This window comes from Etheostoma spectabile, chromosome 7, assembly GCF_008692095.1.
Source record: "Etheostoma spectabile isolate EspeVRDwgs_2016 chromosome 7, UIUC_Espe_1.0, whole genome shotgun sequence".
Taxonomy (NCBI): domain Eukaryota; kingdom Metazoa; phylum Chordata; class Actinopteri; order Perciformes; family Percidae; genus Etheostoma; species Etheostoma spectabile.
In genome coordinates this window covers 9,113,061-9,130,560 of record NC_045739.1, presented here as the reverse complement: position 1 = coordinate 9,130,560, position 17,500 = coordinate 9,113,061, and the positions used below count along the sequence as shown (strand labels likewise).

Below are 17,500 nucleotides of genomic sequence, written 5' to 3'. Positions count from 1 at the left end.
TAATAAATGTTCTATCATCTGTGATGAACAGTGTAATTTCAGAGCCTACCTCAGTGCGTTAGACTGCTAGTAAACTGCACTAATTAGGTTAAATCCAGGAGATGTGATCCTATTTTCAGGGTGAACAAATTTAGCCAAGTGTTTGAGGTTGCCAGATAGTAAACCTGAGTTTAAGCCCCAATGCCGTTAAGCATCCACCTTTTTGTGAATCAAGACACCAAATCCTTTAGCTAGTTCTGTTTCCCTGCAAAGATCGATCAAGTATCACATACAATCACATGCACCCATATCCAAGAATATCTGACAAAAACAATACAATCAGTGACAATTAACTGGATATCAACTCAAAGTTATACACTGCATTAATAAATCAAAGCTCCACCAGCTAAGTTACATCAGTGGTTGGCTCACTTGGCTCCATGTCTTACCATTTGTCTTTTGATCAAATATTCATAGACCGTATTTGAAACGCTCCTCGCTCTATATACTTTCACTGCATGTGCTGCAAACACTTGGCGAACTGAAAATTGGAGCGCTCTCGACATCATCTAAACCCACACACACACAAAAATAGCACCAAACAACATACACTAATGCATGTGCCCACGCGAGCAAGCAAGAGGGGAGTCTGTGCCAGGATTATGAAGTCTGTCCGCTTGGCACACATCTGCTTAGCTGTTTTTCTTTTCCCCCTCAATTTTTCTGAAAATCCTATTGTTGTTACCTCTGTATATCTAAAACAATAGTATTGATCAACATCATACTTCAAGCTAACTAGAATATCAGTGATCCATGATGTTTGGTACATTCATTCTAGGAACCTTTTCAGGATACACTGTTGCTTCTATGTACCCACTTTTACTCAACATCACCTTTAGATTGTCTAGTTCTGCCAACATGATTTGTTTCTGATATTTGACAGGCAGAAATCCATATATGCTGTTGTGTTGCCTAGATTAGACTATAGTCATGGAATGTTGTGGGGTCTATCTAAATTTGCTGCTTGAATCTGGAGAGATCACATATACCAAAAATAAAATACACTGTTCCAAGTAAATGTCCTGCACTGAAAGTAAAAGTATGTAAGTATCATCAGGAAAGTAGGTGTACTAAAAGTATTAAAGTAAAAGTAATCAATGCAGAAAATCCTCACTCAATTTAAAAACTGGAAACGATCAAAACAGTTCTGTCAATCGACTAAGTGTTTATTCGTCTAACCATTTAAGCTGTACTTGGAGGCCTGTATATTTTTGGGTATATTAATTTATAATAAAACATTGTATTTTATAAACTACATGCATTTTGTGTCAAAAAATCATAATTTGTAAAGTAACTAGTAATTAAAGCTGTCAAATCATTGGTGTAAAAAGTACAATAATTCTCTCTGAAATGAAGTGGAGCAGAAATAGAAAGTAGCATGAAAAGAAAAGACTCAAGTAAAATACATGTACCTAAAATTTGTACTTAAGTACAGTACTTGAGTAAATGTACGTAGTAACATACATTACACCACTGTTTAATTTATTTCTGTTGATTTTTCTTATTGTTTTAGTATACAAAGTAATACAAATAAAGCAATTGTTATTATCATGATAGAGTACTTTTCAACAGAGAATGTGGCTGCATATTTAGTTCAATGGGTATTCCAACTGAGAAAAGGTCAGTTGCATCCTTTATTTTTAAGCACACATACAGTATCTAATGGCTGAATTACATACAGTTCTATTGTGTCTACTGTCAGTGGAGAAGTTGGCATTTCTGCCTCTTTAACAATTGATTTCTCCATCTCCTGTATTGTTAGAGGGCAAGATTTAAGCAATTCAGTTTTAATTTAAATAATAGTTGTGACATTTGACCATTTTCTGTGTGGTGACAAATTATATGGAATAGAGTAATATGACCTATCAAGCACACACCTAATTGGAACAAATGTGTCATCTTGCTCAACACAATGACTTGTAGGAATGGCAAAGGGGAAAAGTGGGAGAGAAAAAGGCACATCTGAGGTGTGTTTGGGTCTACATCCACATGTGCTCATATACATTAAGTAGGTCATGCTTAGGAAGTCAGGGGGTTGGGCGGTTTATTTTATTAGGGTCAGTAGGTTGGACTGATTTCATACTGAACTGTAAAACAAGTTGTGAGGGTGGGGCTTTGCCTAATGAGGCATGTATGCCGTGGAACAGGGGAGGATAGTGGTGTGGGCCTTTCGGTTGGGTGCCTGTATGGGTCACACTGTACCCTGGGGGACTTGAGGGCGGGGATCAGGGGAAGAGGGGCAAAGGGAAAGCACTCCTTCTCTAGCCTGTGGATATGTAGACATAAAAAAGAGCAGAGGAGATTTTATGTCTGAAGTGGCTGTCATGCTGCCTTGTCTATAATGCCAGAGTAGGATTAAGGGCAAACTAAAGATTGGCTCAGACACATCCAGAGATCCGACCAACACTTTCTGTCTCCATGTGAAACGCCAAACGATTAAATGTCTTTAAACTAGCAATAACATTTCAGTGTATTTTTAATTACTATTGTATTGTGTTTCAGTTTTCATAGACACCATAAGCTCAAAAAATAGTTTGTTGTTGAATATTGGTAATGGAACTTCAATTCTGCACTGAAAATGTGGGATTCTCTTATCAATTGGCAGATTTAAAAAACATTTTATAAATATGCAGTTTCAAGACTCAATTAGAGATTTAAGAACATTGCAAGAAGGATGTTGTTCTTCCTTTAAAGCTGATGTTGGATTCCAGATTTCTATTCACTCCTTATATTAGTACAACAAAACACAAAGGCACTAATCAACTTTGCACTCATCTAGTGTTCCTTCCTCAACTTATTTCTGGGAGAGGAACCTCTTCAACACAGCTGTGACTTACTATCAGCACCTTTCTGAAGCAACACCTTTCTCTTCATACCCTTTTATTCACTTCAAAGTTACCTGGGTGTCCACCAGAGCTTTTGTGAATGGTAATATACTAATATGTCTCAGATCTGATAGGAAAGAGAACAACACAGTGTCTTCTGTCACTCAGCTGACGGCACTAGCTAATAAATGGGTGAATAAAATATAAAACAGACACATAAAACAGACAACTTCATCTGATTTATCGGTGAGATTAAGTAAGTAAGAGTTGAGACAATGTTAACGCCAAGAGGCACATAAGGCATTTTACAGTTTGCACAGTGAATCCACGTGACTCTTAGCGTGATTGTCTTGGCAATGACTTAATCTGCCTTTAGCTTTGATTTGCAGAAATTTGGTTCAGTCAGACTTCAGTGAGCCCCACTTTTTTGTTCTGTGAGCAGAAAAACTAAACTTGATTTTCTTATATAAAAACACTGACTGTCCAAGTTTTCGGCAAAACAATTCCAAGCCAAAACCTGATATCCTTAATCAGTGTCTGGCGATATACGGCTGCACCAGATCCAGTGTCATGTGATCCAGCTCTTCTTTGCCATCTATAGCGCTCCATAGACTAAAATGGGTGAGATAAAATGAAGCCAGAAAAGAGGGCGATGAAACACGAGAATACTCAAGAGAAGAGGGTGAAGTGGCGTGTGGGAAGCAAAGAAAGAACTGAAACGACAAGTGTGAAAAAGAGAGCTATAGTGAAAAGAGAAGTGGTGTTGAAGATACTCAGAAAACCTCATCAACATCTCAGGACATGATAAACTGAAGAGGATCGTCTCTCAACTCTCCCTCAAAACGTCCACCACCTCAACAGCAGTTTTTAAAATCTCCTGTCATAATCTCTCTTTGCTCCGCCTCATCTTTTTTATTCTTTAGTGTGTGTCACGGAAAGCACCATTTTAGTGAAGCCACTTCCCCACATTTATGTTTATTTGAATTAGCCAACCTTTCATTATATCTTTCTCTAAAAAGCTAAATAACACCAGCCAGCTACAGTAGTAAACACATACATCACATCTCTATGCCCTTATGAATGTTGAATTTCATTGGCCTATTTCGACTTTAGAACTTATCTTTGTAGACCTGACCTAGAGCTAAAGAAACCTGTTGCAGGGAAAGGATCAGGACATTGAGAAATGGTACCCTGTAACTGTAATTTCATAAGCAAAATGAAAATCAATGTTGATTCGATTTGGTCTGCAATAAATGTCATTTAATCTGAGATGTGCTTGATTAAACTCATTATTCACCTCCACCTGACCGATGATTTCTTTCTGCGCACCATGTGCAAAATGCAGCATCCCGCTGAGCTGAGAATATGCCACATGGACACGCTGTATTCTGTCATCCCAATTTTTTTCATGCCACTTTCCGACACAATTGGTGTCCTAGTCTAAGAAAAGCCACAATTTAAATGCAAATATCTCTCAGAAAGGGAGAATGTTTGGTGAAAATATTTCAAATGGTTTGAATATTTAATTTTTATTTTCTAGATTGATAAAGGTCATTGTGGTCAATACAAACAACATCATTCTTTCACAAAGACATGATTTCTTTGTTCCTCCGTCTGCAGAGAAGATCGGCACACCCACGCAAACAGTGAGCCTCACAAACTATCAAGAGACTAGTTGAATAGCTGCTGCTGAGCTTAATACTAGCTTTTATTAACAGCCTTCTGTGTTCTTTCACTATTCAGACTATGGAGCTAATTGCCCTGATCTTAATGTGAATGGTATTTTTGCTGCTTATTATTAGGGCTCTGCACTCCCTTCTCCCCCTGTCTCCTCTCCTGATCTCTTTGAGGTTGAGAGATGGCGGAAATAAAGTGAGAGAAATATTCTAGATCCAGAAGCAAAAAAAAAAAGCCACAGCAGAGACAAAGCCGCTTTGCCTGTAATTTGTGGGAGCAGTGCTTGCTGGGAGTTGGAGTCTTGCCAGATCTGGGGAGCAGACCTAACAGTATTGGTTGATAAGCTGTTCCATCTAGACAAACATTTGTTAAAACTGCATGCAGGCCATTTGGAGGAATAAGATGCTGAAGCTGTCCTGTTGAATTAAACTTTCAGAAGGAATCTTTTGACTTTTCTGCATGGTCAGAAGATGGGTAGTGATTGTGGAAGGAGACAAATTTACTGACCTACACAAAACAAAATAAAACAAAACAACAATTAAGTAATTACCTGATCAATAGTCAATGCACAGAGAATGTTAGTGCACTTATGCAAAGCCTTGCATTAAACAACAGATCAATAGCAAGGAGGAGCACAATGTCATTATCAATCTTGTTATCTAATTGTAGCTCCCTTTGCAACAAAATCAGAATTTTCCATCCGGAAGAGCAAGGTAAAATGATCATGAATGCGACCTTCAAGGTTCCCTGTGGAGTTTGGACCTGTAATAGCCCTACAGAGCAGTTTTTCTATGAGTGGATCTTTTATCTTGTGCATGCAGGTGACGCGATACACAGTCCTACCAATGGAGTGGCACTGTTCCACTGATCAAGGTGGCAGTACTGGGCCAAGATATGTTGCAATGCACCAGCAACGGCAGTGAAGAAGAAGGCCGGAAGCTAGTGAACATGGATGTGAACAATGCTTAAAAATTGGCTTAGCAAATGTTTTGTGAGAAATTAAACACGCTTGTACGACAGGTTTTTTAGACCTCAAGGACACACACAATGCATTTTTGTGAGTAACACTCCAGAGGGCACCTTAACGCCTTCAACAAAGCCAATGCAATCTGGTCAATCAAGAGCTAGCAGAAAATTACTAATTAGACAATAGTGGAGCAGATATGATGAGAATATCGGGGACAGTTGGAAGGTGTAAGCGAACAGAGAGACTTTATAAAAAGGATGAAATGATACAAGAACAACACACATTTAGAAACGGCTCTAGATCTTGTGAATGATACAGAACAAATGTAATGGTGATATGAACCAAGGGGCTCAACTCTTTGTACCCTCATGGGGTTAAACACATTTGATTCAGGGTGATAGTTGGACACAGTCTCTCTCCCTTGCATAAAAGCATGCAAAGTGTTTCTGCAGTCCTAGAATGGACAGGAACTTTCCATTCCTATTAAAATCCACAGTGTCACATGGCAGAACCCAAAATGGCTAAATCAGGTTCCTGGTTGTAGTGATGCCTTTTCAGGCAAATGGAAAATAGGGCACTGCCAGACTGGCACTCTGCAGTCGGCTCAGAAACCGGAGGGGGCATTCATAAAAGGCCTGTTGAAGTCATTAGATTCTCTAAAGACTAAATATGTGAGACTGTGACTGGTGCTAGAGATGACAATGAGGTGAGATGCATTGCTTGTGCGTATTTATCTACCCGTACAATTTAGTTATTGCAGGTTGATCTCTATCCATGAGAGAGATGGTCTGTTTGAACAGGCAGAAAACAGCAGGAAACTTGGCCTCTAAGTCATGTAAGGGACATAGAAAAGGACACATCTGCCTATGGAAAAAACAACCAACTGAAAAACTCCTTAACCACTGTACTACAAAAATGCCTCATTCCACCTTACAGCAGGTGTGAGGGTACAAGAATAATGTTGTTTATCATTTCAAAAGAACATTAAAAAGCAACATTATGTCATGGTATCTGCTTCAACATCCTCTACAGACTGGAGGCATAAAACAATGTAACAGGGATGACAATTTTCTCAAAAATACTCACAATGATTAAAAAACAAAATGACTCATTTGCAGGGGGGACAAGCATAATCGGCCACACCCATCGTCATGTGATGCTTCTCCTGTTTAATACAATAATGGCTGCACTGACCATCAGGGAGGCAAAGTCTTAAATAAATGTAGTGGAGTTGATTTAAGCTTTAAAAAAAAGTTATAATAAAAACCATGCTACGTGCATGAGGTCGCACAAATACGTATATGGATGGGCATTCACTTTATAAGATCGAAAGAGAGGGTGAATATGGATTGTATGCACAGATGGTTAACAATATGGGTCCCTAGACAACTTCAGCAGCTTATCATCAGGAAATAAACACACTCACATGAACAGATCTGTGATTCACCTTGGTAGCTTTTAAGCATATAGGAAAACCATCCAAACCTCCATACAAAAGCACACAAATACAACCTGTAGCTGCTAAGTACTAAGTCATGAAAGCACTTTAACAAAACAAAAAACTAAACTAAACAAAAAGCTCTGCAAATGCTCATATGAGTACTATGGGCAATGCCTTTTTATGTGTGTCCTTTTTATCATTTAATTTGTTTGTTTTTTATCATGTTTTTAGTTTTTATTTACTGCTGATGCACTGATTGCTACAAATGAAATGTCGCTGTGTTCATACAATGACAATAAAGTATCTTGAATCTTGATGTTATATAAATATTCTTCCAAGCTGGATGAGCATTTAAACATTCTGCAGGCAACATTGATTGTTTAAAGATGAATAGGATTATCCATCACTGCTGCACCATATAGGGCCATGAAATAATTCCCTCTGCAGGCCCAGCCCTTATTAAATCTTGAAAGCCTCAAACTCTGACACACAAGGTACATTAAAGACACATTGTGTGAACATGCAGCCACTGCACATGTAGCTGTGGTTATTGTATACATTACATCACATTTATGTGATTGCACTTCAGATGCAGGCAGATTCATAACAAATGTCATTTCAGCTGCTTCAGCCATTGCTGCACTCTGGAGTCACACCATGTTCTTATAAAAGAAACACTGCTAGAAAGCACATGCTGTTATAACCTTTAGTCTCACTCATGAATTACTTATTCTACCACTTTTTAATGATGACATGTTGTTGTCTGGGGCACTTTTAGAGAAATTAGCATACAAATAAGTGGTTAACAATGGCTTTTAATTAGCCATCCAATTCAGGTTCTCTGCTGAGCTGTATGGTTAAACACTTACAGTAAATCATGGACAAGACCCAATTAAAAACTAGATTGTGCACGCAGCCTAAGGTACACACTAAACAGAGAAATTCATTTCCACTTCAGTGTTATTTATTTTTTCCACTCCGTCCCATTTCCATGGTGTGGAATGAAACAATGTGTGATGGCTGCTTGATGGCTCTCTATCTTTTGGCACACATACATACACACGCCAAACGCAGCAGTATTTGGGAATTACAGGGGATTGCAGAAAAGGCTTGAGTTAATGAGCTCGTAATTACTGCTAATTCCTTCTGCCACTAGGATCAGAGCAGGCCAGGGGCCTCATCTAGCGGTCCTGTAAGTGTGTATACATGTGTGTGAGTCCATGGAGGAAAATACGAGGTCACATCCCTAAATGGCCATCACAGAGGAGAAACCCTGTTGGGCCTTTGACAGGCATATCCCTGACAGCACTGGCCTGGGGGTTTAAGACACAAACACACACATACACTACCAAACACATACACATCAGACGCACTAAATTGCCACTGTCCCCTGGAGGGAAGTTTGAATTAGCTGTCAGAAGTGAGTGCTGTTAGGACTGGGAACTGGTGGGAACGGCAACTTTGTTCAAGTCACTGCTCTGCTGGGGGTTAACCTAACCAGGCTGTGTATTACTGGCTTTAAAGTGTGTGTAGAAGAACATTGAAGTACATCATTCTTCCACAATTTCTTCGCAAGGAAGGGGACACATTCTGCATATGCTTGGGGCTTTCAGGATGGAAAGTTAAAGCACTGAAAAGGCACTCAGACGCATCAGAAATCCTGGTCGGTAAAATGTTCCTTTTCTGAGTGTGGGGGAGGTGGAGATAGATGGTGAAAACTGTACAGCTTAAGAAGAGAAGATATTGCTTCAGCAAAATTTTCCCCACACAGCAAATTTATCTCTGAATCTCTCTTCTCCTCCTGACCTCTCCAGGGTAGATGGACTGAGTTGGCTCAGAATTCAACACATTGCAGCTGAGAGACGACTTGCCTCTAAACTACTCTATCCCTGTGAAATGAAACAGGACAGTTGAAACAGTGGAAGGTTCCAAGCTTCATATAAGGAACCAAAAATTGTGTGACTGTTTATCACGCTGACACTAACTGGGTCATCTAGATCTTCTCATATTGGAAGCCCCAAAAAGGAAAACAGTAGGAGCTGGAGAGAGGTGTACAGATGATTTCTTGAGAGGCACCAGACACATCTTTGAACGTAGCCACAATTCAAACGATGCCTTTGAACCTATTTTGCATAAATTACAATGAGAATGGGAGAAAATGGTTAAACAATTTCCCCACAAAGTAATGGTATGCCCTTACTGTAAAGAGCATGACAAATTAGGTCAAAGAGTGTTCGATTTCAGAAGACATTAAAATGTTTCAGTGTTAGGTGGTGACCAGCCGAGCTCTTTTATGATTCAGTAACCCTTGACCCCCACAGTACCATGAAGTCATTTTCTTCTGTACAAGAGAGCAGGAAGCAGAAGAGGGACAGCACTCCTGGGACAAGGTGGAACAGCCTTTTAAATCACCTCCATAAGTAGTTCAGTCTGGGGTTCAACATGGAGCGCTTCCCAGCCGCAACTCAAGGGCTAAGAACTGGGGAGGAGCTAACAAGGGGAACCCCGGCACGCAGAGGCCCAGGACAGGGGTTGGATCCGGGGGTAGAATTTCCTCTGGCCTCCCTCCAGACGTGTCAACGACAACAACAAAAAGTGAAATATGATACAGCTAACCTAACTGATATTAACTGAGAAATGTAATTGTCATAAGATGGTGTTAATTTACAGTAATGAGGATAGTATCAGTGCAGCACTACAGAAAGCATCACACTAGGGAACTATCTCTCTCTAACACACACTGTCATACACACACATGACATTGGCATTCACATATAGCAGATGGAGAAACTATGATATCAGCATGATGTGAGCCGTTGTTCATGGGTAAAAGGGCAGAGGCTCAACATGGCTACCAAATGTCTCAGTCACAACAACTGGCACAGATCTGTAAATACCATTTCAGGGGGCATCCTCACCCTACACAAAGACAAAATTTTCCCTCCTTTGCAACTAATGCCCCTTCTTAATTATGTGGTAATCTCCCAGATTAGTACATACAACAGCAGTCAGTTTCCAAATTGTGGTGAGATGTTAAATGCGCTAACTGCAGTAGATTATGGGTTGATGGTACTTAAGAGGCCAAGCTTCATCTCTTAAATCCGTTTTGGGGTAAATTAAGAGTAGATAAATAGGAATAGACAGAGAGAAAGATAGAGAAAGCAGCAAGTGAGACTTTTGTTTTAATCAAATAAAGCTACACAAAGAGGCTACAGATCTGAGTAGAACACTAAGCACCTGCCAAAGGTTGTCTAAACACAACCTGAATAAAAAAGAATGAAAGGCCCATTGACTAGAGCAGAGATACTCTTTCACTTGTTCTGGCTGAGATGAAGCAGACAACTATTGAAACATACACATTACTCCCATGTTGAAGGACACACACACACACACACACACACACACACATACACATATACAGACAGGTCGCTGTATGTGTATGATTTTGTGTGCATTCATGAACATATGTGGTGGTGACCGACAGGACCTGGGGGCACACCCTGAAGGAGCACGCACCCATCACCTGCTGTCACTCATAACATGTGCACTCTGGTCATGCCACTTAAAGTTGTTACAGTGAGTTTGGGAGACATTCCTTGCCCTCAGGCTGCTCAAAACACACACTTCACATTCCAGCGAGTGTATTCTGGGGTCCCACTCCCTAATCCCCCAACATATGCAGACATGCATATGCATACCATTGCAGGAGTGCACAGACACACACTAAATAAAAATGACGGATCCACAGGTTCCAATAAAATCAAAATCTGCAGCCTCGAGTTTGTTGCCAATCGTGTCACTTTCCATTAAAGTTAACAAAAACTGAAAGTTTCACTGAAGGACATTGTCTGAGCTTTATACTCACTCTACATTTCCTTGAAAACAACTTCACTTTCAGGTAAAAATGACATTAAGAGGTTACTATTCTCCATGGCCATTGAGGTTAGTCTTATAGCTTGCTCTCGTGTTCCCAGCGAGCCTGTTAAGGTGCACTGTTGTCTGGCTGTAGGTCCTTCTCTGGCTTTGATGTAACAGAGGAAGTCTCTAAACCACGGGGGCACCACCTCATGAAAATATGAGCTCTGTTTGTAGATACAGGCTCCTGTGTGTACAATAAAAAGGAGTATGTGCATGTGTCTTACAAGCACAGGTTAAAAGCATCTGTTGTTTTGCCCTCAGGTCTCCCTGATGACTGTGAAGGCAGGGCAAGTAAACTCGTTCACTTGATTGCAAATCATCGAGAGTGAGTGGGCATAAAATTACTTAGGCCGTGTTCTTTGTAGGGGTGTAAATCTTCACTGCTCTCACAATTCAATTGGATTATCCTGTCAACGATTTGAATCCATTTGATATCCCGATGCATCCCAATACTTTACCTCTTCAACATTATTACATATTGCTACACATGGTTTTCATCAACAAATTCAAGCAGTCCGATATTTATGAACTCCCCTTTTTATCGTATCTGCTCTCAAAAAGACACTTCCTGAATGTAGCAGAGTCTGAACATAGCAGACAACAGACAAAAAGCAAAAACAAACAAAAGCAGAGTTCAGAAAAATCAGTGGATAATAATCGATTATGGTCTGTCTGTCACTGCGTTGATGTAGAATCTTCCTTGTCCGCATCATGATGCATCAATGCAATGATTAATTTCAACTCCGCTAGTCTTTTGGCCTTCCATCCACACTGACTTGACTTTTTTGGCCACTGAAAAAATTAAGCCATTTTTTGCATAAATCTGAAAATGCTGGCAGTGTGGATGCAGAAAGTAAAGCTTTTGCAAAATTGCAGACGTAAATTGTGATAGTTGCTCAGCCGCTGGATCAAGTGTCCTGCACATGACCAGGAAAAGACATTTAGTTTTTATTTGCTCTGCCGTTTCTATGTGAATTTTTTTTTAAAACACCCAAAACATACCTGTGTTGACAGAAGGCTTTCAACAGCTAATGTGTGCTTTCAAATGTATCTGCACATGTGTGGACATGTGAGTGTGCTGAAGATTAATATAAACCTGTTCATGAATCATGGGGTTGCGAAAACATCATCGACAGGCTGCTGACCCCTCTGTGTATGAGTCACCAAAGTGTGTTTCCAAAACAACCTAATATGTCTTTGACCCTGAGCCCTCTAGCACAACAGACACCATTTGTGTGTTTGTTTGGGTAAATAACAAACAACCTCATTTGCTAAAATGTCTAAGTTAGAAGACATTGGGGCTGCCAGCTGACAGGTGCCACCTGACAAACCTGACTAACATTTCTGAATAGCGTGGCGAAAGTGCCGGTTCACTTCACTCCCCCACACAGATGGGTATAATTATGATATATTAATTAAACACATTATGGATTTCAGCTTAAATTACCATGCTGGGTCTCCAGTGAGGCACCTAAAGTCAGGAAGCTGTTAAAGCATTTAACAAATCAGAGCTGCATTGACCAACACCTCCCACACACAGCTACATGACATCAGCAATGACACAAGCCCGGTCTGCATCACAGTGACCGGTGCGCCATTTGTATTTAACTAAAAGAAAACGGAGGGGATTTGGGTGTGACACACATTAACAAGTGATGTCACCATGTTGCAAATCAGCTATTTGGAAGAGGTTGTGTTGTTAATCAGGGGAGGATCTAGATAGGGGTGGGCCATGCTGAGCAGGCTTTTTGTATATTGTTCAGATGAGAAAACATAGGGACAGACAAGTTGATGTTGGATTGCTTTCAAAATGACTAATAAAGTTCAAGATCAAATCTCTGTGTTGTCTGGAATGGGTTAGCCAATGGTGCATGCTTTATGTTTCATCACACACACACACACACACACACACACACACACACACACACACACACACACACACACACACACACTGCACACACACACACACAATGCACACTGCACACTTAGTACTACCACCTCTGGCCTCCATCATATAGTTTATCAACCTTTTGACAGCCAGTCTGTTTAAGCACACGTGTCCAACTCAAACACACAGCCTGGGTACACCTCTGGGACTCAAAACTGAAAATGTCTGTGAGTGTGTGTCAATGAGTTAGATACTGCTGTACTGGGTTTGTGTCTAAATGCCCTGATATCAGACCACTCTGCTAATGGGTTTACATATAGGGTCGATGGATGGTATAGAGGTCAGTCGACCAAAAAGAGCAAACCCTACACACATACACTGAATCAATAAGAGCATCTCTGTCCATGTTGTCCTAATGAGTCTCTCAAGTCAGTTCCATTATTATTTCTATAATTCCTACTAAATTACTTAATTTCCAAGTCACAAATACAAGTCTTTGTATGCATTTCCTCTGTCACCATCAACAGCTGACCTACATTAGCCCACACATTAAGATATACAATTACATAATTCTCACATGGCGTGGGTATGAGAATGGTACAAAAATTAGGCTTGCTGCTGTTAACCCAATCACAGCAGATATACCGGCAGAAGGCATCGTTCAAAATGTAGGTCAACCGTTCAGTAGAATGTTCGGTCCCGCAGAGGATCAATAGGAAAACACCCACCACCCATTCACATGCATACTCAGTGGCATACCTGCCAATGCTGACTGCCCACCAAACTAGTTGTCATCGCATGCAGCTTAAAAGAATGGGGATATCAGCCGATCACAGAAACACTTAAGGCGCGCACGCACATTATGCGCGTACACATGCATCATTCAAATCTATCGGCACTACTCTCATTAGATGATTTGCAGTAATGCTTTTCTTTTGATATAGATTCCTTTTAAGCGAAGCAGAAACACCATGCTGCTTTTTAGATGCTGCTGCTAATATAATACAGTTTAACGACATCAGGACAGTGCTAAATCAACATATGGCTTTGCGCATTGAGATCTGTGCCTATGCTGTATTGCTCCGTTAATATGCGCTCAACAAAAGCCCACTTTTTACCCGGAGTCTAGACCGAGATGCAATATCCCATAACAGCCTAATCTGGGCGCATGCCAGTCACAAAAATGAAACGTGCCACCATGCAGCTGTTAGAGTTTTATCAATGAGACATGCTGCTGCTTATTACGCACTGGCTCCGCCGGAGCTTCTACAACCCATTCACCACTATCAGATACCTCCCGTTTGTATCGCGTTAAGATAATCAAAAGCAATGTCACCACTGTGTCAATTAGCTTCTCATCCGGCATTCTCAGTCACACGCAGGATCCGGTCGCACCTATTACCTTGACAGAAAGTGCATTGTCCTCCTCGCGCGCTGCGGACCCGGGAGCTGCAGCATTTTCCCGTTCAGCACGCGCCCGCTCATTCTACAACCGTCCAGTTTTTCAAGCTTCTTTGTTGCCGTTTGGCATATTCCGGCCCTTCAAACAAGACAGAGAGGATCCACCCGGTGGATTCCGCCGCTGATAACCGGTAACTGCCTGTAAGAGTCAGCAGCGTTAACTGACTAACCCACTCCCGCAGTGCTTCCACTCTGACACACACACTCACACACACACTTTCTCACACACACGCTAAGGGAGGGAGGCGATGAGCAAGGGAGGGAGGCATGGATAGAAAGGCAACACCCAAATTTCCTCCTCCTCCGGCCCCCGTTTCGCTGATCGCGACCAGCTGTGCCTTTACCAAAAAACGCAAAGAGGGCATTCAGTCACAGGATAAAAGCGCAGTCATCAGATTCTCTAAAGCGACATGTCAAAGACATTTTCACACTCTTAAATCTCTAATCAGCACACCAGACAACCCGCTGACACCACTCACTCAACCCTATGATACCAAGTCAACGTGGGTGAAGGCTCGCACTCAGAGACTACATCCTTCAATAGATCGTGTAAAATTAATAGTAACACGATGTAAACATGTTATGGGCCTACCATAAATAAAATAAATGCATTCAAAACTCCACAAAGCAAAACATGTTCAGCATGGCTTTACTAATGGTTTGTAATGTATTCATGCTTTATTAGCCTAGAGTAATAAGCCAATTGTAAGAACACATTTTGGGTTGCCAGGTTGTGAGAAATGCCGGTCCCTAGGATAGCCTTTTTTGGAATATCTTGTTTTTCCTTGTTTAATCCGTAACTTCTGGAAAAGAGTATATTGACCAATCTCATTTCATTAGCCTACAACAGCATTTGAACGCTGTAGCTAGAGGAAGTGAAGCTCATATTAACTATTTAATATGTTGGAACAGTTTAATCTGTGGCAATGCATCAGTGCAGTCATTTGTTTTGTATGTAAAGTCTTTTACTCTAGTGTAGCCAGTGATGTTAGAAAAGTCCCTGTGAAATGTAGAGGACCGTAAGCAAAAAATATAAAACGCATATATAAGCCACGTTTATAAAAAGTACGGTAAAACTTTACTACAGTTTCGGATTAAGTAAATGTACTTGGAAACTTTCAACTTCTGACAAATGATAAAAAAGCAAAACTTTAAATATTAGGGGCTTAATTATGGGGAGACCATAACAACACATAGATACCTCTCTGAAAAATCAAAAGAAATGTATTACACAAATCTTTCAACAGTCGCCCACTGTCTAGGAGAAATGCCGGCTAATAGCCAAACCAATGGTGGCATAAATAAGCCTCAATAGGGATGTAATGAAGCAGGAAGGGTAAATGAGTTTAGTGTTTCTATTGTAAGAGAGTGTGTATTGGCTACTGGAGACTTAGAGGAATAGAGTGGGTATCATGTATCTATCCCCCCACCCCCCCCCCCCCCCCTCCTCCTGGAGCTCTGCCCCCTCACATCCAGTGGTGTTTAAACACTTTAAGCACTGAGTGGACCCCAGTGAATAGATCTGCCTGTCTGTTGGGTCTGTTCAATATGTGAATAAAGGGTGAGAAAGAGAGAGACCGACAGACAGAGGAGGGGGTGAGATTGAGATAATTAACACTGTCTTTTCAGTGAATAAAATAGTGTGAGTGGTCAAGACAAGAAATAGAAATAGAGAGATTGGAAAACACCCACAGAGAGAGAAAAAAAGAGACCATTAACACACTCTTTTTAAGTGCAGAGGGAACAAAGACAGGATTCTTCAGGCTACTGCAGACCCGTACCATGCAGAGCCAGGGGGCACACTGTGTGAGTATATGTGTGTTGGGGGTTGATGGCACATTGGCATGCTGAACTGCAGGTGTGTAGAGCCGCTGCCATCGTTGTTGCCTAGCGTTACTATAAAGAGTAAGGAAAACAGCAACAACATTCTGTGTGCATGCACACGCAACGCACACGCACACACACACACACACACACCCACACACACACACACACACACACACCACACACACACACACAAACACACACACACACACACACACACACACTACAATCCTTAAGTCATCATAAGCCTTTGCTGTAATTTATGTCAACCCCATCTGAGTTTCTGGAAAGAGTAGTTGGACGGGTCTGCTCTCAGTCAGGCCAGCTTTTACTTTGACCACTGACTCATGCCAGACATGCCCTCTGTCACCCTCTGTTTATTTGCTTCTCTCATCTCAAAGAGTGTCTTTTTTCCGTTGCCCTCCTTTTTACTCAGTATATTAGACCACAGTGCTTGTTTTTAATGTCGTGTGCGTTCTGGTGCAGTAGTCCAGTGTAATAGGTGGTGATGTAACTCTGTAATGAAGTATACAGACAGGGTCATCCATATAACCTGGGAACCTGTCACTCCTCTGCTGATGAAGAGACAAGCGACCTGGGAAAGCTCATCCCCCTATCAGACCAGGAAAAAACACACACACACACACACACACACACACACACACACACACACACACACACACACACAGTTGTTTTGTTTGATTACTGGCAAATAGACTCCTCCCACAGAGGAAGAGTCAAATCATAGTTTGTATACCAGCCTGCATGCTCAGTCTAGTAGCTCACTAATAACAACAGACCTGAGGTTTTAAAAACCCAAATGCTGAAAACATGACCTCACAGTCACACACTCGGGTTTGAACTTTAAATTGTGCTTCCCCGTCTTGAAAAGGTGCTCTTGTGGTAAATTGAGGGACCCTCCATGTCAGGACTACCAAAAGCATCTAATTGGTCTCTTTCTTGGAGAGGACGCTATTCTCGAGGTCTACTAGGGACAATAAGAAGTAGATCTGCTCAGAAAACCTAACTTCAAAGATGGTCTCTCTGTCAAGCGACAAGAACAAGAGGAACAAGAAGAACGACAATAACAGCCAGTGTGCGATACATTGCAAATATTGCTCAACAGGTTCCTGCAACCAGTTCAGTTTACGTCTCCTGGGAAAATAATGAGGATATGTTCACTGCTGCAAGTACTGGTGCACACAGAGAGGATGAGATTAAGAGATGGCGTATTGAGGAGAACAGGAAGGGAGAAGGATGGGTGGGAGGGCATAAAGAAAGGTGCGTGACTAATGTCGAAATAACTCCAAAGAATAACACGGTGGGAGTCAATGGGAGGGAAGCAAAGTTAATTCATATGCGCATTACAAACCCTGTCACACCCCACTGTTAACCCTCTAAAGGCTTAGCTCTGGTGTGCATGTTGTATGTCTGTCTGTGTGTGTGTGTGTGTGTGTGTG

The 17,500-nt window shown here is 41.2% G+C and overlaps 2 protein-coding genes across 7 annotated transcripts in view; one reads left to right on the top strand and one right to left on the bottom strand.

The window, feature by feature from the left end:
- LOC116692455 (rho-related GTP-binding protein RhoA-C) overlaps positions 1-17,500 on the top strand; it is a 732,216-nt gene that overhangs the window by 179,176 nt on the left and 535,540 nt on the right. The gene's annotated exons all lie outside the window — the stretch shown is intronic.
- The window catches only part of nav1a (neuron navigator 1a), an 86,191-nt gene that overhangs the window by 24,378 nt on the left and 44,313 nt on the right, over positions 1-17,500 (bottom strand). The window lies entirely within an intron of this gene.